A 26,619-nucleotide genomic window follows, 5' to 3' on the forward strand; every position below is an offset into this window, starting at 1 on the left:
CCAGGAAAGTATGCAACTTAATTATACTCTAAATGTCAGTCCATCAGCGACAAAGTTAATTTCACACCCACGTAATGAGGACCAAATGCAATTTTCTATAATTAGCCTACAAAGTCATTGCATAAAAATGGAAAATAGCAGTAGAAATGTATTAAAAGCTAGCAACATTTTCCTAATTCAGGTCATTTTGGAATAGCCACTAGAATGAAAAAAATCCATGTCACTGCCAGTATAAAAATTAAGTTATAATAAATCAAGCTTATTTGTCCAAAACATTAAACATGTTTTCTGAAGAAATATTATTAATCCATACAGTTCCATACTTTAAAGGGAACTGAATTGGAAAACTACACTTTTCCATTTTAGGCCACTATCAGCAAGCCAACAACTAGATAAACACAAATCTAATGACAAATGGGAAAAATCTAACATTTCTTTCCTTATCATCAACTTAGATTAATAAATAAAATTTACAAAAAGTCCAGTTTCACAATTAAATTTAAGCTAGCTTTCAGAAGACCACTTTAAACTTAAAAGAAAAGGTTTACGAGCTAAAAGCACTTGGTGTTTCTAGATTCTTTAAATTCAATCATGTAATCAATACACTGAATAAGTATCACTTGAGAGATGCAATTTCAAAAGCAATTTCATTTTGCCCTTCACATTTTTCTTAATATTTATTCAGTGTAGCAGTTCTTCTCCCACCCTTGGATGAACACTTGGATAATTCTATGTTTTTTTCTAATCGTTTTAATTTAATAAAAGACCTACAGTCACTTTGAGTCAAAATAGCCTCTTTGATTATTAGAATGTCCATCTTCATTCGGTGGTACGGCAGCTTCCTTCATCAGCTAGCATCTGCTGCAGGCTAACATTTACCACTCGGCAAAGAGGTATATATGAAAACCTCTCTCCTTTTCCCAAAACCTTCTCCTCCTCTTTCTAAGCTGTTTTAGTCACCTCTGGGTTGGAAAGGACTGGAGGTAGATGATACAGGAGAGGTGAAGGGAGCAGGAATGTCGTACCGGACTGGTTCAGGTGGTCAGCTAGCTTTACCAACCCGGTGTGAAGAATATTTAAAGTCTATTCTTTTCCCATGAAGTGCCCGGTGATTTCTTAGAGGAACACCCCCTTTTGCACTGCTGGGACCCCTTCATCTACAGTTTCTTCAATGTAGGCCATAAATGTAGGACAAACTACATAATCTGCAGGACCCACTGCAAAATGAAGACATGGGCTTTTTGTTCAAAATTATTAAGCATTTCAATATGGCAACAGCACAGCATTTAACCAGACAAGGGGCCCTTCTAAATGCATGGCCTTTGCGACTGTACAGGTTGCACACCCATGAAGCCAAGCCCTGCATACTCTCATTAGCATTTGGAATCCACCTTTTGACAACTGAGGTCCCATGTTCTCTCCAGACTTCCCTATTGAACAGGACCTGAATCAATCTCATTCCTACCATTTCAAGACCATGGCCCAACATGGTCTACAGGAAACACTCATGGATCTTTATCTAAACAAAAGCTGGGAGTCTCTACAAGAAGATCTCTGCCGTCTATCTCTCCTTCACGTCTGCAGAATGACTGCTTGTTCAGCCCCACCTCCACTGAGCCCACCAAGATCTGCAGGAAAAACCTATTGTCATTCAAAAGTCTCTCTGAACCCCTTTTCTCTTCAGATGAAGGGAGAAGCAACTGGATGAGGCAGGACTCATAGCACAATTCTCTGCAGAGAAATGCTCTCTGATAGAAATCTTTCTTTAATCTCCAAAAACTACATTATTTTATACCTTCAATGTGGATGAAAGGTTTAAAAGTCAACACTAGCTTTTAAATATTTCTTACAATAATTTGCATCTTGTTCCTCACTTTGGTATCTGATATTTATTATGATGAGTTATCTGCTGAAACTGACATTTTAACAACTCATTGTAATTACCTGGTGTCTACTCACCCACACAACATATTTTATGATGTACAGTACTTGTAACACTAATCAAGCAATTTCTTAACACACAGGTTATTAAGTCTGAGTAAACTTTTTGATAAGTGGGTTAAAAATTAAAATTAATTTTTTGTATAATATGAGAGGTAAATGCATGTATCACAGACCTAGTTCCAGTTTTACCCAGCAGATTTTATGGTCAAAAAGCATTTAATTCCTTTTTTTTTTTTTCTTACTGGTGTGAAATAGTTTTTTACATGTGTATTTTTGTTGTTTTTTTATTTTAAAATTACTAGTTTTAACTGAGTCACATTGTGACATTGTTAAATGCAGACGAATTTTTTTCTGCTGAAAATGTTGTATAACAATACATGTACAGGTTCATAAACATAAAACTGCCTATTCATTTATTTTGAGATAGGGTCTTGCTCTGCCACCCAGGCTGGAGTGCAGTGGCGTGATCACGGCTCACTGTAGCTTTGAACTCTCAGGCTTTAGTGATCTTCCCACACCTCAGCTTCCCGAGTAGCTGAGATTATAGGCATGTGCCACTACGCCCAGCTAATTTTTAAATTTTTGGTAGAGATGAAGTCTCACTATGTTGCTCAGGCTGATCTTGAACTCCTAAGCTCAAGCAATCCTCCTGCCTCAGCCTCACAAAGTACTGGGATTACAGGATTGAGCCTCCGTGACAGCCTAAAACCACCAATTTATTTGCTTCACAAATATGGACTGACATTTAGCCTTTACGAAGTATAAAATATGTACATTAGATTCCTTTAAGGGTAAAAACAGTGGCTTTGTATTTGTTGCTAACTAGCTATGCAACTGTGTTGCTGATATCTTTAGTTGTCAAAATAAGAGAAATGAAGCATATTATTTGTTGCTTAAGACACCTTGAGTTTAGACAAAAAACCTGATCTCATTCTTTCATTTTTAAGTCCCTAAAAGCATGAAAACCAGGCAAAAATGAATGTCAAAGACCACGTGTTCTTCATTAACATTAAACTGACTCCTAAACTCATATTTATTATTTTCAGAGATGCCAGGTAATAATGTTGTTCTATGACCACATGTGCATTTATTTGTGTATATTACATATATTCAACATGTACTTTTGATATTCTTGTCTTATAGCAAGGATTTCTAGAAATACGTAATTCTAACAATTAAAATGTGCTTTTCGGTCTACAGTTTTCTATCAAGCTTATAAATTAGAATGCAGTTGCCCATTTTGATTCCATGGTGAAAACTCATAGATTAAATAAGAATAGGACATGAAGACAAGATGCTATAATATGAATGCAGTACACTCACAACACAGAATATGACAAATCACCCACTAATAACTAATTTTAAAAAATATTTTGATATATTTAATGTTGGAATAATATAACGTATTTTTAAAATTATTACCAGAGAGAAATAGAAAGTTACTTTTCTATATAAATATATCCTACCCCCAGTGGATGAGTTTTCCCAGATGAAGGAATAGAAAATATAGTAGATCCAATTATCTAACCAGGAACTTTCGGTGACTTGGAAATTTTAAGATCCAACAACAGGCTCCCCACTATTAGGATGCTGGGCAGTGCTGACTCCCACAAATGTATGCAGGGGCCAGGTAGCCAACATCAGTGTGTATATTTGGCATGCTATTAATCAGTGTGAAATGGCAGATTTTTGAGGAACTAGAGATGATATGTTCTAACAAAAGGCATTCACGTTTTTTTAAAAAATCATGACACTGCCAGTGAAACAAAATACAACTGGCAGGCCTGGTTTGGACAGCAGGACATCCAGTTTATCATCTGTGATTAAGGGACTCTGGGGCTCACTGGCCTATATCTTCTCCTAAGCATTTTGCCTTGAGTTCCTTTTAAGTTGGGGTACTTGTATTTAACTGACACATCCAACCCACTACAGGGCAAAAAACAGGTGCATAATGCATACTTGTTGACTGAATAAAGGTAGCATCTAACAGACTTAAGAAAATAGCAGATGTATCCTTGAAGAAAGAGCTCAGACCACATTTCCTTGTTGGAGGGAAGTCTCCTTCCCAGGGGGGCAATCTTCCCAGGAACCTGGAGAGGAAGTTAGGCCAATGTCAGACTCCTCTATGCAGGACTAATTCTAGAGAAAATGATAGCTAAGGATCAGTTCACCCACTGCCTAAGGCAGAAAGCTGGGATCCCAGGAAGGATTCATCAGCTCTCCAACCTAAAGCCAGGTGAAAGCAGCTCCAGGAGAGCTACAGGGTATATCAGTTGGCTTTCTATGGTTCACCGTGCTTTGTAATGATCATTGTTCTTTGCACCCCCTGAACTGTGCAGCATGGAGGCACTCTGTACACCACACAGTTGTTGGAGTAGTCTTTCTAAAATGGAAACCTTATCAGTCATTTCTCTGCTCAAAGCCTTTCAGCACTCTTTTGCCCCAGGCCTTTGTGTTGCTTGGGATGCTTCCCCTCCTTCACCCACGTATCTTCCCATGAACTGCCAACCCTCACTGCCACCTCTTCTTCTTGTGCTCATGTCAAAAGGTTCAGAGTTTAGCCTAATTTGGATTCAAGGAAACATCTGTAATGAAACATATGTCCAAGCCACTTGAAATCTCTTCAGTTTACCTGCTTTTCAACAAACAAAATGTGTATTCCTTCTAAGGTTCTTGTAAAAAGTTTACTGCTCTTAAAATCTTACTTTGCAAGAGTGCTTATTTTTAATTTTTAATGTATTACATTATGTTTAATAAAGGCAGATCAACAACATAGACATGTTTTAATAGGTAAGGAGACCATGTAACAAAAAATGACTTGAAATGTTTATTACGCTGGGTTTGAGGAGGCCTGACCCTAAAAAAAGGAAGAGCTGAATATGTAGAGAATGACTTGGTTTATGCATCAGAATTACTTGAGAATGAAACGCACTTTAGGGAAATGAGTCATTATGAAGACATAAACTAGTTGTAATAATAAAAACAGACTCTTAAAGGAACTCTTAAACCTATCCACACTGACGTATAAAAATATAATTTCGGCTGGGTGTGGTGGCTCACACCTGTAATCCCAGCACTTTGGGAGGTCGAGATGGGCACATCACGAGGTCAGGAGATCCAGACCATCCTGGCTAACATGGTGAAACCCCATCTCTACTAAAAATACAAAATATTAGCCGGGTGTGGTGGTGGGTGCCTGTAGTCCCAGCTACTCGAGAGGCTGAGGCAGGAGAATGGCATAAACCAGGAAGGCGGAGCTTGCAGTGAGCCGCGATTGTGCCACTGCACTCCAGCCTGGGTGACAGAGCAAGACTCCATCTCAAAAAAAAAAAAAAAAAAAAAAATATATATATATATATATATATAATTTCATCAGAATGTGAAGTTTTAGAAAATCTTGTTGAGAATGTCATAAACAGGAAGTTGAAAGATGACCATTATTACCAGAGGGTTTCACATACATGAGGTTCCTACTTTGGCTTTCCTTATTTGATATAATCAATTGAACTAGTTTGGACATTAGTGAAAATAAAAGAAAGTGTACTTAAAATATCCAACCTTTCCTATAGCATGTAATCCTCTGAGAAACAGAAACTAGAACTTGCACTGTGAGTCATAATTAAAACATTATAAAACACTACCAATTTCAAAACATACTGACAAGCTTATAAGCTTTTCATTTTATGAAAAGCCAGAATGATTCTGTAACAATTTAAAAAATAATACTAACAAAAAAAACTTTTATTGACATTATTTATTGCTAGGTGCTTTTTATGCATTTTGTCCTAAAAATAAGCCCAGGAGATAGCCATTATTTTAATTCACATTTTATAGATAAGCAGACTGAGGCTTACAAAAATTAACTTGCTTGCCTAAGGTCACTTTAACAGCAGCTGATACTCAACCCAGGCAAGTCTTACTCTAAAGCCTACATTTTTAAGCATGGAAAGATAATTATGACTAGAGTATTTTGGAACACTAGAAAAGGCTTCAAAAATAATTACTGTTTACAACACTTTTTAAATCAGAACAAAGAAATTAGGTTTAAAAGAAAGACAAAAATATGACAATGTTCTCAAAAGTTAGTTTTCTATATGCTGTATTTGTACTTCCATTATTACTGACCATATACTAACATGATCTAATCAGACTTAAACAGTTTTTCAAGATTCTGCACAGAATATATTATTTAATTATAAATCCAACAAGAAAGATGGTTTCCAGATATGCTTTCACAAACCACTGGTTACCTAAGAATAACAAAAAATAACCAAAAACCAGCATTAATATAGATCTAACTGTAAAAAGACTGCTAAGGAATTCTGTACTCAGCTCTAACCCGCTCAACACAGCTGTCACTATCTTGGGTGCCAATGATACAAAAAGCCACAGCGGATGGCAAAATGTTGAGTCCACTCTGACAAGATGGACTTTTTCAGGAAGAAATGTGAGTCAGTTCTTGAGTACAAACACAGAAGCAAGCATGAAAAACACTTAGGGGTGTCAATTAACAAGATATTGAACCACCAAGCCATGAAATGGACACTGCCCCTCCTCCAAATCAGCAACTCAACCCCAGACTTCATTATTCAGTAGAGAACAGGTGTCAGAACTGGACTTCTGGACTCACTTTTGGCTGAAGTATTCAAAGAACAACCAACAGCAAAAGGATCTGAAAACAAGACTGAAGAGGAAGAGCAGAAAGAACTAGGGATGCTTGAAAGAGGAAAAGCCTTCCAGATGGTGCTCTTTCAATATCTGAAAGCATTTTATGTTTAAAGAGGTGTTTGATGATTTATTTACATGATTCCCAAGGAATAAAATTATGGCTAATATAATAAAGAATTTTTAAGGGTCAAAGCTTTTCCACAGATACAACGAGCTGCATTTGATTGGAACAAAATCTCTGTCTCCATCTGTGTTTCAAACACAGGCTGAAAAAACACGTGATAGAAATGTAACTCAGGAGTCTCAAAAGTCAGGAAGGTCCTTGGCTTCTAAACTGTTGTATCCCTCTCAAACCCTGAAATTCTATGACTCAAAATCAAAAAGGATAGAAAATACATAGAGATTTTTCCAAACAGTCAACATAAAAATTTATCTATCCAGCTGTAACTCTCTGTCTTAGTGTAAAGGAGTTCAAGTAGACCAACATTAAATAACACTAAAATTAAAAGCTCTTTTAAGAAGGAAGGGGGAAAATCCTATTTGTAAATAAAAGGCAATGGGAAGCCAGAGATAAGCCATGGTCCTCAGAACTCATTCTCGCTCTAAGAGGGGTTGAATAGCAGAGGAATGAGTTTACACATTCACATTACTCTTTCTCTTTTCTCCTTCTCTCTCTCTCTCTCTCTCTCACACACACACACACACAAACACACACACACACACACACACACACACACACACACACACGGAATGGCTGGGTGACTGCAGAGTGGAATAGCAATATAAAAGTTACACAGTCATCTGGAGAAGGATAATTACTGCCCAATGCCCTTCAATGATCAGAAAGCCTTAGAAATTCACTGGCCAGGAATGAAAAATAACTTCTAGAATTATGACTTAAATGACAAAAGAACTGAAGGGTTCATTTCAGTGTCTGCATCTCAGACACTGCATCTGTGTGTGAAGATATACTTGAGCCACAGAAGTGAAGGAGAATGTTATGGCGTCAAATGATTTTCTGTGCAATGCTGAGAATATCAGAGAAGAGGTAAGCTTTTCCTCTTCCCTCTCACCTCCCACCTTCATCCCCCAACCTTTCTGCCACCTACTATGTCCTACCTGCTCATAGACATCATAATCTGGAGGTGTGGAAATTATCATGCCAGGAATATACATAATGCATATTGTGAATCATACCAAGACTTTATTTTGTTCCCAAAGCTAAAATCTGGAAGGCATACTTCAATAAACCACCAATTTTCTCTCAAAGTGTAGACCATACTAGCAGAATTCATGAAAGGCTTGGTTGCACAGAAGTCAGAGCCGGAAGTAATCTCTCTCCTTTCCAAAATCTCCCACCATTTTCTTTTGACCTTGTATGCCACTTACCACCTTGCACACATTCATTAGTGCTCATGCTCTAATGTGGGAGCCCATGCTCATTTGTAGAAAATAACATCACCTTTATTCCCTAACTAGGTCAAGAATGGTACACAAGTGCTGCACTGTTCCACTCTCTTGCCCAGGGTAGATACTATTAAATTATCAGCGCACATAAAGCTGAATCCAGAACAACGTCCAACTGTCTTATTAAGACTCCAGACAGCCACCACCTATCAATAACTGGAGCACAGAGCAACCAACCCACTATTTCTGCCCTGGGCACTGAAATATTACCATTAGCTAGATCTTTACTTCCAGAGATTACGTTTTTAATTTTGATGAAATCCAATTTAACCACTTTTTAAAGTTTCATGCTTTTTATCTTCTATTTAATAGCAAGAAACCTTTGTCTAATTTGAAGTCTAAAGATTTTCTCCTGGAAGTTGCATATATTTAGCTTTGAAGTTCATGATCCACTTTGAGGCAATATTTGTGTATGGTGTTAGAAAAAAAAGGGTTGATGTTCCATTTTTCCACATATAGATTCAATTTTTCAATCATCTGCTGAAAAGACTAGCCTTTCCCCATTGAATATCTCTGATGCCTTTGTTGAAAATCAACTGACCACATATGTGACTCTATTTCTGGATTCTTTATTCTATTCCATGAGGTATATGCATGTTTCGTTGCTTTATAATAAGTGCTGAAATCAGGCAGGTTAAGTCCTTAAAATTCTTTTTTTTAATTGCTTTTGTTATTCCAAGATCTCTGTTTTTCCACATAAATTTTAGAATCAGTTTGTAAGATTTTTAAAAGTCTCCTGAAATTTTAATTGAGTTTGGTAAGTCATTTTATATTCTCTAAGCAATTTTCATTTTGTCTTCAGCATAAAAGCTTTGTTTTGAATATATTTTGTTAGGTTTATTCTTAAGTATTATATTTTTTATGCTACTGCAAAGAAATTATTTAAATTTCACTTTCTAAATATTTTTCTAATAGTATGTAGGACTATAACTGATTTTTCAATACAAACTTCTTAATTCTACACATTTTATAAATTCCTTTTTTGGTTTCAGTAGTTGTTTTTGAAGATTATGTAGAATTTTTACATAAGCAATATCCGTAGAAGTGACAGTTTTACTTCTTTATGCTTTTTATTTTATTCCCATCTTGCAATGGCTAGGATTTCCAGCACTACCTTGAACAAAAGTGCTGTAAAAGTGCTAAGTGCTTTTCTTATTCCTGTCTAAATTGAATCCCTCAATTATGTTGGCTGTGTGGTTTTTTTGTTGTTGTTGTTTTTCAGTTTTCTTTTTTTGTTTTTTGTTTTTTAATAGCTGCACCCTTTATCAGTTTGAAGTTCTTTACTATTCCTGGTTTGCTGTTGAAATTTTTCAAATATTTTTCTGCATCTATTAATGAGAATATGTGGTTTTTATCCTTTATATTGTTAATACACTGAATTTTGTTTGATGTTTGAATATTAAACTCTGATTATGGTATATTGTTTGAAATTCAATTTGCTAATATTCTGTTTAGGATTTTTTTTTTTTTTTTTTTTTTTTTTGAGACGAAGTCTCTCTCTGTCGCCCAGGCTGGAGTGCAGTGGTGCAATCTCGGCTCACTGCAAGCTCTGCCTCCCAGGTTCACGCCATTCTCCTGACTCAGCCTCCTGAGTAGCTGGGACTACAGGCGCCGGCCACCAGGCCCAGCTAATTTTTTGTGTGTTTTTAGTAGAGATGGGGTTTCACTGTGTTAGCCAGGATGGTCTCGATCTCCTGACCTTGTGATCCACCCACCTCGGCCTCCCAAAGTGCTGGGATTACAGGCGTGAGCCACCGCGCCTGGCCTGTTTAGGATTTTTTACATCTATAGTTATGAGTATTACTCTGTAATTTTTTCTTTTTTTTAATACCTTTGCAGTTTTGGGATTACGATACTCTGACCTCATAAAATGAGTTCACCCATTTACCAGGGAAACCATCTAGGCCTGAAATTTCCTTTTGGGAAAAGTTTTTGATAGTGAACTCAATTTTTAAAATAGAATCTAGTCTATTTGGATTTTTTATTCCTTCCTGTATTAGTTTTATAAGTGGTATTTTTTCAAGAAATTTGCCTATTTATCTAAGTTGTCAAAAGTATTCATAGTATTTACTGAATATCCTTTTAATGTCTGTAGAATCTATAATGCTAATCCCTTTTTCCATTCTTAATATTGGTGATTTGCATTCTTTTTTTCTTGTTCATTCTAGCTAGGAGTATTTTAATTTTGTTGATCTTTTCAATGAATCAACTCTTTATTATTTTTTTTCCTATTGTATGTCTATTTTGCATTTCATTGACTGCTTCTTTTAACAAAAAGTTTTTCCCTTCTACTTTGTGTTTACTTTCCTGCCTTTTTTGTCATTTCATAAAGTAGAACCATAGGTCATTGATTTTACATCTTTCTCCTTTTCAATATAAACCTTCAGAGCTCTAAATTTTCCTCTAAGCACTGTTTTAGCTGCACCTCAAATGCTTTGACATGTATGTTTGCTGCCATTCAGTTCAAATTACTGTCTAAATCCCTTTTGGTTTTGTCTTGGACACATGATATATATTTTTTTAAATCCACAGATACTTGGAATTTTCCAAAATAGCTAACTGCGACTGATTTCTCATTTAAGTCTATTGAGGTCACTGAATACATATTATTTAAATTAAGACTTGTTTTATGGCCCAGCATATGGTCTACCTCAGTAAATGCACCACATGCACTTGACCAGAGTGTGTTTTCTGCATTGTTGGATCTAATACTCTAGAAATGTCAATTCATCAAAGTGGCTGAGGGTGTTTATGTTTTCTATGTTTTTACTGAGTTTTCTAGCTGTTCAGTTAATTACTGAGAGAGGTATTAAAAGCTACTATGATTATGAAATTGTCTATTTGTTTTTAATTGTCAATGTTTGCTTCATGTATATTGAGGCTCTGTTATCAGCCACATAAACACTTATGTCTTTGTGATAAATTGTCCCTTTTATCATTATAAACTGTATTATCTCTTTAACACTGGGCCTGTTATTGAATCTTCTATTGTTTCCTTTGTCTTTCTATTCATAATTCACCAATGTAAATGTTTTAATTTATATTAGTAAATGCTACCAACCAGTAGGACAAGACTCTCTCACAATGTTCATTTCTTAAAATTTGCTATGCAACCAGCTTATTCTTCTAGATGCAATTTAGATTTCATCTGCTTCGAAAAATAAGCAATTATAATTTTGATTGGAATTATATGTAAATTAGAGATACATTTAAAAGACTTTTTCATAAAATTAAGTCTTGTGGTTAAATTGTTTAATATATTAAAATTTGCTTTAATAGCTTAGAAAGGTTTATGTTTTCAAATAAATTTGCATAAATTTGAAAATAAAAGAAATATTTTTATATATTTGGTAATATCCTCACTTGCCTAATTTTCTTTGTATTTATTTTATCTTGAATAAAATTGCTAAAGCAGGTCTCAATCCTAACCACGCATAAGAATCACCTGCATAACTCCACAAACGTTCAGAGTCAGGTCAACACTTAATGGAAAGTCCACTTGATTCTCTTAAGTCCTTTGATGCCCCAGCCAAGGATAAGAACTAGTAACTGATTTCTTGCTCTTCTTGGACACTTTTCGTTTGTTTTTGGAGACAGGGTCTTGCTCTGTCACCCAGGCTGGAGTGCAATCATGGCTCACTGCAGCCTTGACCTCCTGGGTTCAAGTGATCCTCCCTGCTCAGTCTCCAGAGTAGCTGGGACCACAGGCACACAGCACCACTACTGGCTAATTTTTGTATTTTTTGTAGAGAAAGGGTTTCACCATGTTGCCCAGGCTCACCTAATTTCTTTATGCTTATTTCCAACTAAGGAATCTTTCAGGTCTTTTTTTTTTTTTTCAAGCAGCTATTAGGTGGAAATATTTTATATTCTTTCCACTTTGAGGATGATTTCTACTTTCTTCTTATGTAAACACTGCCTTGGTCTGGTAAAAACATGCTTAGGCGGTAACCCTCACAACAGTAGATATTAATTTCAACATCTCCTGAATTCAAGAGTGTGCAAGAGCAAGCCTGAGGTCAGGTAGATTTTTCTCCTTTTCAGTAAACTTTCTGGTTTTTTTTACCTTATTAAGCCAATTCTTTTTCTTACCTTAAAATACATAATATTTTAAGATTATTCTTGGCATCAGCTGGTATATTCTGGGCATATAGCCCTTTTAATCTAAAAATTATGTGAAATCTTGGTGGTAGAATTCATTCCACTTGTTCTGGTCTCTTTGAGGAACATCAATTTTTCTCCTGGTGGATCTCCATTCTGTATCTTGCACATACATGAATCTTCATTTCTACTTTATCACTTTAATCCTTTCCACTGGGTTCCAGGAGATCTTCTTAAGTTTGTTACTGATTCAATTTTTTAACAGTGTTGATTTTTTCTGCTATTTCCAATACATGCTTTAATTCTGCTGATATACTTTAAGTTCTCATAACAATCATACTATGTAGGTAATGTGATGCTCATTTTAAAAATAAGAAAACTGCAGCACCAAGAAAGGGCAAGGGACTTGCCCACAGCTGCATGGCTAGAAATTTGGAGCCTGGACTCACTCCCAGCAATCTGCCTCCAAGATCTATGTCCCATTCAATGCTTTCTCTTCCCTAGCTTCACAGCTAGTCCACCCTTCACAATCTGGCTTCCTTCACTTCAACGCCTAGGTTTCTTCAAATTGTAAGACACAAGACAGATGGTATCTAAAAATGACACTCTAAAATTTGTTTCTTGTAATAATTTTGTCAAATGTAAGTTGTTCCTTTGCATTTTAAATGTCACGTTATCTTCCTTGTTCTATCCTGCAAGATCTTTCATGGGCCTTATGTTTTCTTTTTTTCTTGTTTACTCCATCCTTGGACCAGTAGGAGTTAACTCAGATCTGGTGTTTATCCATAAGCAGGGCATGCAGGTAGAATCTTCCTGAATATATTTACTGCCCAGCTGGTTGCCATTAAAATGCTTCTTTAATACCAGGAGTCGGTGGGTAGACTGGTACAAATGTACATTTCATTGCTCCTTTCATTTGAGTGAGAGAGAGTAAAGGCCAATGGCAGGCCCTTCAAGAAAAATGGGCTCCTAGACAGGTTTTATCCCCCATCTGTGTTAAGGATATGCAGTCTCTTTGGCTGTGTCTCCTTACTAGGTACAAGGAAAAGTCTCTCATCATCTGTCCTTGCAGAGTATAAGGGAATGACCAGCTCTCTGGTTGTTGCTTCTGTCTGAGTCATGCACTGTTGCAATGCTGCTTTCTGGTACGTCTCCTTCACAGTCACAGAAGGGATTTCAATCAGCAACTCCTACCTATCCCACTTTCTGCCTTGGCCTCTCCAAATACAAGAGGGTAGACACTGGCTAGCTCTTTTCCAGAGCATCACAGGGTTTCAGGAAGAGTCAGTTCTCATTTATCCTTCAGCCTGGTCATACAGACATTAAATCTAGCAGGCATTCCTTTATTTTTCAGGATACAGCTAGTGCAACAGTAAAGGGATGGGCTCAGAGGTCAAACTGGATTTGGATATAGAATCTGTCGCTTCAAAGTTATGCATACTTGGGTTGGTTATTTGACTGACTCCCCTTGAGCCTTCATCAGTTACATGAAGGCAGTAATGTACCTAAACCAGAATTTTGTTGTTGTTATGAAGAAAAGAAATAATGCATGTAAGGCACTTGGCTGGGTACCTAAACAAATGGAAGCATGCAACAAATCACAGTTATCATTATGATAATGACGATGCTCTTTCTAGTTTGTAGCGTTGGTGTAAGGTTTTCCCTATTCTTATATCCTTAGGATGTCTCATTAGAGAAATGGGAAATGGGAAGCCAGGTGCCAGTGCCAAAGCTTCCATGTTATTTAGAACTCCCAGCTGCAGTTTATCAGGTATCTAGTATGCTGGGTGACTGTTTTCATGTGTGTGTCCACACAGTCACAACTGTTCTTTCTCTTCAATTGCATCACATTCCAGAAGGGAAAACCTCAGCACTCCCAACCACCCATTATTCTAGAGCCCCTCATCATCTTTGGAGGGCCAAGAACTATGGGGGCATTCATGAAACATAGCCAATTATGTCAAATGTAATCCACGTGCCCAAGGATGAAAATGAACTCACCATTATCAACACTTACAGAAACATGCATGAACATAACACTCCATGCAGAGAGAAAATATAAATAATAAATCTTTTCAAGAGATAGTTTGTAAAGGATTACAGAGCAAAAAAGACTTAAAATGAAACAGAATCCTGTTTCAATGCCATTCTTTAATACATGAAATCAGTTCTAATGTAAGTCAAATGATGTGTTCTAAAGCATGACATTTAGGAAAAAAAGATATATCATTAACTTTATAAGCCTTTCCCTTATTAATAAATGTTTTTCAGCTTTCAGGGTAAATTTAGATATGAATGTATAAATATTGTTTGTAGCCCTAAAATAAAAAATGTACAAAAGCCATTCACTTACTGAAGTTCTAAATCATATCCTTTGTTTTCTCAAGCTTCTAAATCCTAAATTGATACCATTTTCTAAGCAATCCTATCATAAAACTTATCAACACTTGTGACATAAATCCCATAAAACTTATCAAAGTTTGTGACATTATAATAAACTAGCTAATTATAGTAATAGCTCCTATAAAGAGATGACTTATAACATCTATAAGAAAATATTCTTTCAATAATTTAAAAGAAAGTTAAAATTTCTATTGAGCATTATTATTATTATTATTATTATTATTATTATTATTTTGAGATGGAGTCTCACTCTGCTGTCCAGGCTGGAGTGCAGTGGCACGATTTCAGCTCACTGCAACCTCCATCTCCCAGGTTCAAGCAATTCTCCTGCCTCAGCCTCAGTAACTGGGATTGCAGGAGCATGCCACTGCACCCAGCTAATTTTCATAATTTTAGCACAGACAGGGTTTCACCATGTTGGGCAGGCTGGTCTCGAACTCCTGGCCTTAATTGATTTGCCTGCCTCAGCCTCCCAAAGCGCTGGGATTACAGGCATTAGCCACCACACCTGGCCAATTGACCATTACTTCTAAAGCAAGTGTTTACAAAATAAGGCTTCTGAAGAAGGGTTTGATATTGTCCAAAGAAGCAATCATCATGTTGTGGGAGATGAATATCACTGTAGCAAGCATACTGGGAGTGGGGGCTGGTGCAGGATTTAGGAGGTACTGCTTTCATGTTTGCTAGACCAAATTCCTGTTCTAGAAATTTTCAAACAGGAGTTTCCCCCACTTGCATGTTGTTCTCATCATTATGACTGTACAGAAGCATTTTCTTATTTGGCTTTGATCATGTGTGTTTGTGTTTAATCCTCTAGGACATTTCAACTCATAACAGAAAAAAATTCCCAATATTAAGCTTCTTACATAAAATAGACACATAAGCAGGTATACAAACAAACAAGCAAGCAAGTGAAAACCTTTAAGAGAATGCAGGAAGTTTCCCTGAGGTGTTTCAATATTTCGGGGAGAATGTAGTTTGCAGTATGATAATTCCAGAAATGCTTACTTATATGTGACTTGAGAAAAGAAATGGAGAAATAGTAGTGGCTGTGGAAACAAGAGTTAACAGAAGCATTCCCACACACGAAATTTAAAAAGTGAAAAACACAGAAATAAAGGTAGTTTCTTGTCTGCTAGGGATAATACAACAGATAATTTCTGTAGGCAGAAGTTGTGATTAAAATTTTTAAATACAGTCCCTTTTATAGCTCCAAGAAACACAAGTTGACTTGGTTAAAAATTAAATTCCCCAGGACATTAAGAGCGAATGGTGGGGGCAGTTGTTCTCCTGTACTCCCCCTACGCCCAGCCCCAAATTCCCTACAGAACCAGCCTTGGCCACTGAGGAGTAACTCGCCAACTGCATGAACCACTGAGCATCTGGAAAAAATAAACAGAAAGATCTTAACATTCTCACCATCTACCAGCTGAAGATGACTCACTCCATATCAAAAACAATCAAGGGAAAAGGAATGTCAACGGTTTGAAAGCAGTCTTTATTCAAACCCTGCCAGTAATTTTACCACCATTAAATAAATGTTCCCCAGTCCTTGAGAGAAGGTATACCTCCTGCTACTCCCAGAGAAAACCAGAAAACCTTGGAGGCTGACAGAAAAGGATCATGGGGCAGACCAGAAAGCAAAGAGAGTCCTTTCAGGCTAACTTCATCTTATTCCCAGAATAAAGAACATGTGTGCCCCCCAGATGGGTGGCATATGTGCAAACTGTGGGTAGGGCACTCCTGGCTACCATTAAGTCAGAGGTACAGGGACCTAGGCAAAAGGTGAAGGGAAGAGCTGGTCTTGCTTAAAGGGTAGGCACATCTCAGCAGGACAAGTATCATTTGCAGTAACAGGGTAAGAATTATTTAAGATCATGCTATTTTGTCTTCCTTCATTGTAGGTTATGTATGAACTGCTGTAAAAAATGCTTTACAAACCATCAAGTGTAGTGCATAGGTTAATTGGCATCAGCAATGTAAAACTGAACAGGCCATTTGTCACAAGCCTGTTTGTGTTTGTTCACATTGGTAAAAGCTCAACTATTTATATTTCTGCTATTTATATTACATCATTTATTCAATGAAAATTCATCAAGAACTGTCTATGTGTATACAATTTTTCTCCAGCAATCAGCTTCCCTTGTCTTCCTTATTATGTTGGGCATTTGGGGGCAGAATGGGAAGTGGGTGATGTCTATTAAATAGTCTGTAATACAGAATAAATGCTAGAAGAATGTAAACATGTGTTACACATTATAAAACAGTGAAATGTAGTGTCTGCTCCAAAGGAGTTTAGCCCAAGACAGATGCTAATCATTTCCTGACTCTCCAACATGATTTATGACTGGCTGTGGTCAATTTCTGAAAAGACTAAAACTCAATTATATATTTAAAATCTATTCTTGTAGGAATCTGTTTTCTCTTCTCCAACCTATGCCACCCACTTTCTCACTGAAAGTGGAGCACAAGCCTGCAGGCCTCAGTGGCCTCAGAGCATATGACACCACTCTTCTGTGTAGGTGGCACATAACAGCGCTTGTTGGAATTTGCTGCAGGAAGGAGGTCAGGACCTGACCATTCCCACTCCCTCTATTCTGGAGCAGCTACTGAAGGCATCTGTCTCTGTCCTTTAATGTCCTTAGTCTCTCATTAATATTCATAGAGGACAAAGGATGGCAAAAATAATAAAGTTAGGATGAGACTAAGGTCCTCAGCTTCTGCCCAAAATATGTCTGTTCTTAAAACCCATCAGTTACACGGAAGTGTTGGTTTAGGCAAGGCTAAAGCCTGTGGTCAGTCTCTCAGCCAGGGCAGACAGAACTACCAGTTCAGACTAAAGGTACTCATTTCCTTTTCACCTGCACACCTTTTCTTTGTATTGGGAAGATGATGCTGTGGACCTTCTCAGGACACAGGGATCCACATATGCTCTAGGAATGAGGGATCCACATATGCTCATGCCCTATTCCTGTTTGTCACTATCTCCCCATGTGGCCAGCCAGTGGAAAAGGACCCAGGTATAACTTAACTGCCTCTGTGCTACAGTAAATGCCCCAAATAGGAATTACATCCATAGCTCTGGTCACAATAGCTCCATGCTCAAACTGATTGACCAACTGCACATCAGAATTCATACAAGAGGAGGTGTCAGAGTATATATGAGGCATCCTGATAGTTTGAGCTGTCTCAGTACAGTCACACAATTTAGAAGAGCCCTCTAAAATAATATCATGCTTGCCTGTGAATGCACAGACTGTTTTGCCTGTGTAGTCTATTTTTAAATATTGGTACCAAGCACATGGATTCTTGCAGCTGTGTTTGAGAAGGATAACATGTACTTGAGAATTAAGCCTGGCATCCATAGAAACAATTCCTACTCCATTCCATAGAAACAGGAGTATCAACAGAAGAGTCCACCAAAATGATTTTTAAAAATCAATTTAGGCAAGTAAATATCTTGATAGCCCATTTCCAAGATTACTACTTTGGAAGCTAATTTAGTATTGGCAACAGTCTTAATTTTATTTCCATTTTTCAACGTTGACTCTAAAAATAGATTTTTAAAATACATGCACAAGTACATGTACAGCATGTACAACAGGCAATAAGTTATTTTTAATTGAATGTACTTCTAAAGCTGACCTAAGTTACAATGTTTCGCTATAATTCTGTTGAGCTACAAAGTCATACTACACGGCTGACAGCGAGGGCTCCATGGAGACCTCCTAAGGCCAAAAAATTCATTAGCACCCTGATATATTAAGAATCTACCCCAAGATCAATTAACCTGCTAGCTCGTGAATGAGTGAACAGCCAGAGACATACCGAACATCAATGCATCTGGCATTCCTAATCTTTCCTCCTTGCTCTTAGAGTGTCATGAACACTCAAACTGATTTGGAAATGAAAGTAAAGATTTAGAAAGCCAAATACATAGCCATTGGGAGAAATATCCTTAGAGCTGATATATTATTTGGAGGGAGAAGAGACCCAAGAAGACATTAGAGACATTAAACAGCTGACGGTTTTGCAACCCTGTTTGACTGCTCTTTCTTTATTAGGAACACCTCCCTCTCTAGAATGAACGCCACCCTTCCCTGGCTACTTGGCACTTCTGGAAGCTGCCTGCTCTGCACAGAAAATAAACACTTCTCTGGCTGAATTAATTGAGGAAGTAATGACTGTTTTTGTTTCACAAGGTCATAACAAGGATTTATATTTGAACTCCACTTTGGAGATGAATAGCCTAGACTACCAAATAGTCAAAGAATCCTCTTGGCTAGAAAAAAGATAATGTTTTCACATGTAAGTTTTTTAATTTTTTTGTTTCTTAAAGTAAATGAACCTCAGGGTTAAAGTGTAATTCTAACTGTGTATGAAATATTTATTGGCTATTAAACCTACATTTTAAACTTTTCAAGCACTTAAGAGATAAAACATAAACATGGCTATCTAAAGACCTAAGTGCCCTCATTCACAAACAACTCTGTCATTATCCAGGAGTCCCTGAATCATGTGGATAAGCAAAAGAATCAGAGCTCACTATTTCTTAATATCCTTGGCTCCAACAGCCTTCATTAGAACTCCCTGACACCTTCATGTCTGTGGGCTTCATCATGACTACACAAAGATCTCAGCATTTCCCCCAACTTCATCTCCCACTCTCCAACCACTTTTTCTCTCCATCCAGTGTAGAGCTCTCAACATTTCTCCAGATGATTCTGGAGAATCATCTTTTGCTCCAGAGGAAAGCAAGACTGAATGTCATGAGGAGGATAAGGAGTGTAGTGAAAGTTTAGAATGTCCACCTTGAGCCACAGACACAGGAGAGGGTAGGCTCCTTCTTGCCAATATGATTCAAGCCATTATTTCTCAATACTGTGAGCTTGGGTCCATCCAGAATCTGCCATCTGTGCTCTTTCTAAAGTACACAACAGCACATTTGAAAGACTGTATACATTTGAGGTCTCCAAACTCACCTGGGTCCCAGGAGCCAAGACTTGACAGTTTCAATGGATCATGTTGGCTAGAAGGAGCCTATTCTCTCCTGGGTCTGTGGCTCGAAGTGGACATTCCAAACCTTCACTGCACTCCTAACCCACCCTTATCCTCCTCGTGACATTCAATCTTGCTTTCTTCTTCATGCTAGAGATCAGTTTCTTTTTCAAGTATTTTCAACGTTCTGCTCTCAACCTTATTCTCTTTCTTAAAGGAAACCGTTTCTTTGCCCCTCTCTAAGGTTATTAATTCTATCTGTGCTGCCTTCTCCACTTCCTTTTCTAAGCTTCTAGAAACAGTATTCTATGACCAAAATGACATATTCCAAACCCTTAAATTCAACTACCTGTTAATAACTTGGCTTGGACATTTCAACAAGCCCCCTGAAACTCAACAAGAATTAAACTGAACTCTTCATCTTTCCCACCCCACACCTTTTACCTCCCACATTCCATGCCCTGGCTGTGACACTGCCATCTTACAACTCACCTGAAACCTGAGTGTCCACAGAGATATCACTTCCCCCCTGCCCACAGCTAGTCGGTCAAGGACTATAATGGCTACATCCTATTATAAATCCCGCTCATCTTTATCCCCTCCTCTCCATCCCAGCCGCCACCATGCAACTCTATCCCTCAGCATCTTTCACACTGACACTTTCAGCTGTCTCCTGCTCAGTCCCTACATCTTCAGACATAACACTCCTTCAGTCAACCTTCCTCTCTGCTGATAAGAGGGACTGCCCTAAAACGTAGGTCTAAGGTATTACCGTATTTCTCCAAATCTGTCAAGAGTTCTCCAATACCTAATAATACTACAGCCCAAACCCTCACCAAGCAAGTTCTTCCATGATCTGACTCTTTATTCTCTCTCTACTCTCATTTTTTTTACATACTACCACTCATCTCCTCCTTTCTCCCTGTGAAGCTTTGTATTAACTATATTTTTGTTTTTTCTGTATTCTTGATGCTCTACTATCTGAGATATCACTGACTAGGGAGAGATCGTCTTTCCCAGGGAAACCAGTTCTTAGAGACAGCAAATGACCACCAATCAATCTATAGCCCTTCATTCATCAACCTTTTGTTTTGTTTTGTTTTTTTTTTTTGAGATAGAGTCTCACTGTGTCGCCAGGGCTGGAGTACAGTGGCGCAACCTCAGCTCACTGCAACCTCTGCCTCCTGGGTTCAAGCAATTCTCCTGCTTCAGCCTCCTGAGTAGATGAGATTACAGGCACCTGCCACCACACCCGGCTTTTTTTTCTTTTTTTTGTACTTTTAGTAGAGACAGAGTTTCACTATGTTGGCCAGGCTGGTCTCAAACTCCTGAACTTGTGATCCGCCCATCTCAGCCTCCCAAAGTGCTGGGATTACAGGCGTGAGCCACCGCATCTGGCCCATCAACCTTTTTTTATGGAACTCATACATCAAGCCACTATCTCCCTGTACTAATCACCCCCAGGTCCAGGTATCCCATAAGTCCCACAACCAGAGGCAGTCCCTACAGCCCAGGAATCTGCTGAAATTATTCAAACTAGCTAATCTCAATCCTGCTTTCCCCTGCCTCACTCCTTCCTTCCCATGGAAACCACAATGAAGGTGCTGGGCCATGCTTCTCCTCACTCTCTCTGCCTCCTGACTGACCCTGGTGCTTCCCCATGTGGTCCTATTGGCATGCTTTGCCTCCTGTTTCTAGCAATCTCTGAGAATAAAAACGTCTTCCTTCATGACAGTCATTTCTGTGTTTGTGTGTCTTATCTGATTAAAACAAATCCTGAGTGCATTTTAAAACAAGTTCCAACTACAGAACAATTTTGAGTCCTGAGTTCACCATGTGGTTTCATGCCTGTGTATGTACAGCTGGTGAATTGCATCCATCCTTCAAGAGCCACAGTGTCTAGATTGTCTTTCTCTAAAAAGCCTTTCATAACCACCCTAATGCTGAGCCCATTCTCCTTGATCACCATATGTTGTACGTAGATCCTCACTGAATTCTTCATATTCCACTACAACCTAGTTACCTGTTTGCAATTCCATCTCCTCTCTGTCCTCCAAGGCTGGGCTGAGAGCTACAAGAAAGAGACTAAGCCATACTCATGTTTATTGTGAGCACTTTGCCTAGTACACAACAAGCACTCAATGAATTCTTCAATTAGTTTAAGTGTCCATTGCTAATGCCAGTATTGAGTTAGTACTTAATGATCAGCCTTGCTGCTTTGAAATAGAGATTCTCAATTAAGAATTTCTCAGCTGAAAGAAAAAAATGTTAATCAGTAATAACCTTAGATGCTGCTTACTCACAGTCCTTTAAAAAATATATAGATAGATAGACAACATCTTAATGGTGGCTTAGCTAGTAAAATATATTCACTTTGGAACATATTTTCTTTTTTCTTTCTTTTTTTTTTTTTTTTGAAATGTAGTTTTACTCCATTGCTGCCCAGGCTGGAGTGCAGTGGCACAATCTTGGCTCACTGCAACCTCCACCTCCTGAATTCAACCAATTCTCCTGTCTCAGCCTCCAAAGTAGCTGGGACTACAGGCACCTGCTACCACACCTGGCTAATTTTTGTATTTTTAGTAGAGACAGGGTTTCACCTTTTTGGTCAGGCTGGTCTCGAACTCCTGACCTCAGGTGATCCATCTGCCTTGGCCTCCCAAAGTGCTGGGATTACAGGTGTGAGCCACCATGCCAGGGCTGGAATGTATTTTCATATGTATATTTGACTAAGGGTATGTGACACAATTTTGGAATTTGCAATACAATACCTGCAAAAAACAGAGAAGACAATCTGACTCTGAACTGAGAACTTATGCTAATATCCTTTTTTTCCCTATTTATGACTCCTTTACAACTCACCTCAGTTAGGAAATGATGGGAAAGTGCAGATCTAAACAAACTAATCTTTCTTCATTCTCAACAACGGCAGTTTAGTATTTAAATCCTAAATTGTTAGAATTCTAGGTAAATACATAAAGAAAAGAATATGTACCTAACTCATTTTTAAAAGAACTCTAATACATTTAGTATTGATAAATGAACACACTTTACTTTTTAGTGCGAGTCATAAACTTCTCCATTTTACATTAAGAGAAATCTTATTTAGAACATTCAATATTGCTTTCAAGAAGTGATGAGATTTTAGAATTTATTCTATTTTGTTTAAACATAGGGATAGAAATGCATGTACTAATTCTTTAGTCCACACCGAAGGTGCTAGGTTGGGTTTACTTACTCAAAACAAAGTAATTCTGGCCCTTCAAAAGCTACACAAGAAAATTGCTTCAGGTTTCATTTGTTTACTTAGAGTTGCCTCTTGGAAATGCCTCAAAATGATGCAGCAGTGTTCCAATTTTCCTAAACTCTTCAGATAATTGCCAGCATCAATAAAAGCAAAAACAGCTTGCAGTGCACACCTCCGTAGGTGGAATTCTAAACCTGAGCAGCTCAGCTGCCACACATGAATGGATGCTCTCAACACTAAGCCTCCCACAGGGGACAGCTGAAGTCGCAGTTTAAAAGTGTTTGCAGAAATAGGAATGAGTCTCTCTCTGAGCCCTAAGGATGGCATGGTGAATTATCAGTGTGTCTTGTCCACATGAAAGATATGCACACTAACTCATGTTTAATTAAGTTTAGACCAAAGCTGACACCTTACATGTTTTAAGTTCAGCCTAAAGGTTTCTCTGTATGTGGTGAACTGTGACCCAACTTAATGTGTAAACAGACTGGAACCTACTTTTCTAACAAGTAGCCAAGGCTCAGCCAATCACAGCAGCCAAACTTCAGTCAACCACAGGGGGTCAACAGTTAGAAGCAGATTCAAACAAGGCAAACACTCAGCTGTAACCTATCCAGCTGTTTCCCTCACTTCCCTTTTCTCTCTCTAGTCACTTTCCTTTTCCTGTCCATAAATGTTATTGACCATGTGGCCACTCTGGAGTTCTACCAAACCTATACTGGTTCAGGGGCTGTCCAATTTGAGAATCATTCTTTGCTCAATTGAATTGTTAAATTTAATTTGTTTAAAGTTTTCAACACGCGTTTGTCTTGATTAAAGCCAGAGGGTCTGGTCGTGCATCTGGAAAGAGACTGGAGATTATAAGGACGCAGAGCCACATAATTCAGTCCACAATGGGGGCTCTGGTTTTCAACTGCCTAGATTTGAGTTTTGGCTCTAAAGTTCCTAGCTGTGATCTCTGCCAAGTTGCTAACCACTCTAAGCCTCAGTTTCTCATGTGTAAACTAGGTAATAATACCTAATATTAGTAATAATACCTACAACTAATACCTAAGTCACGGGATTACTATAAGGCTTGAAGAAGTAATGTACAGCACAGGCCATGTTGCCTGACACAAGGAAAAGTGTCGAGTTCTGTCACTTTCAAGAAGAGAGAATAGGATAATTGATATCTCCCTATGAACTACCACCCAGACTAAGTCTGAGCTGGAGGACTGGACAGGGGAGGCTTCATTACCAAGACTGTTGTTTCCACCTTCTCATGCTACTTCAAGTTTGAAGCACAAGCCCATTCTTGGATTAGTAAATTGAGAACTGTTGCTACCTTGTTAGCTTCATGTCCCCTCCCACCCCACTTTTCTTTTTATAAAACTGAAGAGAGTGGCTGGGAGCGGTGGCTCACGCCTGTAATCCCAGCACTTTGGGAGGCTGAGGCGGGCGGATCATGAGGTCAGGAGATCCAGAGCATCCTGGCTAACACGACGAAACCCTATCTCTACTAAAAATACAAAAAATTAGCCAGGCGTGGTGGTGGGCGCCTGTAGTCCCAGCCACTCCGGAGGCTGAGGCAGGAGAATGGCGTGAACCCAGAGGCGGAGCTGGCAGTGAGCTGAGATCGCGCCACTGCACTCCAGCCTGGGCGACAGAGCGAGACTCTGTCTCAAAAAAACAAAACAAAACTGAAGAGAGTGGTCTTTAAGAATACTGATTGAGAGGGTTAAGAAATACGTTACTCTTGTACAAAATACCTTAAGCGTCTGTATTAGTCTGTTCTCACTGTGCTAATAAAGACATACCCGACATTGGGTAATTCATACAGGAAAGGGGTTTAATTAACTCACAGTTCCACGTGGCTGGGGAGGCCTCATAATCATGGCAGCAGGCAAGAGAGAAAATGAGAACCAAGTGAAAGGGGAAACCCTTTAAAAAACATCAGATCTTGTGAGACTTATTCACTACCAGGAGAACAGTATGGGGGAAACCGCCCCCATGATTCAGTTATCTCCCACGGGGTCTGTCCCACAACACGTGGGAATTATGGGAGCTATAATTCAAGATGAGATTTAGGTGGGGATACAGCCAAACCATATCACCATCCAATTCTACCAATGTTGTACTTTTCATAGAATCCAGGATCAGTGTTTTGCCTGAGCAGAGTTAACCCAAAGAAATCAGGATTGAGAGACAAGGAGCGTGAGACTGAGTTCTGATTGACATCATTTGAGCCCCTATTTCTAGCCAAACCTAAAAGCTAGACTTAGTCCTGTAATTTTTCAGTTACATGAGCCAATATATCTCTTAGGAGGTATTCTGTCACTTGCAACCAAAAATTCCCCTAAGCCATTGAATGCCAGACTATTGTAACAACAACAAAACCACCAATAACAACAAAATGTTCACTTGCTAACATCCACCAGCCTAATACACTTTTACTACTTTTCTCACTACCACTAACTTTGACAGCATTCTTTGCATATTTTTTTCTGATTTCTGCCTCTCTCTCAGTATACCCCTGCTACCTTCTCTGCTCTCTCTTCCTCCCTGTCATTTGCCCTAACCAGCCTCTCTCAGTTGAGAAAATACCAACTACAGGTTGAAGATCCCATAGTCAAAATGCTTGGACCCAGAATTATTTTGAATTTCAGATTTTTTAGATTTTGAAATATTTTCATGTACACAGTAAGATATCTTAGGGATGAGACCCAAGTCTAAATATGAAATTCACTTATGTGTCACATACACCTTATACACATAGCCTGGAGGTAATTTTATATCATATTTTTAATAGTTTCGTGCATGAAAGTTTTGTGTTTTGACTGTGATCCATCCCATGAGGCCAGGTATAAAATTTTCCACTTGTGGCATCATGTTGGTACTCAAAAAGTTTTGGATTTTGGAGAACTTTGAATTTCAGATTAGGGATGCTCGACTCATACCTGTCTATGAAGGACCGCCCAGATACCCCAGAAAAGTGACATCCACCTGACACTGTAACCTGCAGTATCCTTCAACATCTGGCTCCCATCTGCATTTGTGGCCTCATTACCTATTACCCTATCCCTTACACTAGCCCAGCTAAGCCCAGGCAGCCTCCAGAGACAGAGATCTGAGAGTTAATCACTCATGGGTTAAAGCCACAAAACTGGTTGGTATAGTTTCTTATGTGACCATAGATAAGTGAAACATTAGCCTCAAGGATGTAATCTCCTGAGATGAGATACTCTTCACCTAGAGATAAGTACCACCTACCAAGCTGCTAGGCAGCACTGAATATTTGAATGCTTACCATAAAACCCTCCCCAAGTAGCAGAGCCCATCTTTGGTGTTAGCAATCACCAGGAAAAATAAACTAAACTCTGAGCCCAAAGATGGTATTTCTGCTACTAAGACCATGTGGAGGGTTTGGCTGCTGAGCTTCAATTTCCGATCTCATAAAATGGGGCCTGTTATAAAGAAGGCATGGCACAAAACATGAGCATGGTCTCTAATGCTAATATCATCAAGGAGTCTAATGTGGTTATGTGACACCTTGTTTGGGGGGATAACTTAGACTACAGCCAATTCTTCTCTTTAGATACTATTTGTTACTATAAAGAAAAAGGAAAGAAAAATTTTAAAAATTCATTAACAGAGTAACTCTGCATTAATCACAGGACTAATCTGTAAAAACTACCTCAGATATTCAAAAACTTAATAGACATGAATTCAGTCATTTTAACAACTGACCAGCTATTTAACAAATGATCCAGCTCGGAAGACTGGAGACAGATGAATCTCCAAAATCTCCATTTTTT

At 38.3% G+C, this 26,619-nt stretch overlaps 1 protein-coding gene across 9 annotated transcripts in view; it reads right to left on the reverse strand.

Moving 5' to 3' along the window:
• The window catches only part of CTTNBP2 (cortactin binding protein 2), a 162,309-nt gene that overhangs the window by 100,724 nt on the left and 34,966 nt on the right, over window positions 1-26,619 (reverse strand). The gene's annotated exons all lie outside the window — the stretch shown is intronic.

This window comes from Pan troglodytes, chromosome 6 (assembly GCF_028858775.2).
Source record: "Pan troglodytes isolate AG18354 chromosome 6, NHGRI_mPanTro3-v2.0_pri, whole genome shotgun sequence".
Lineage (NCBI taxonomy): Eukaryota > Metazoa > Chordata > Mammalia > Primates > Hominidae > Pan > Pan troglodytes.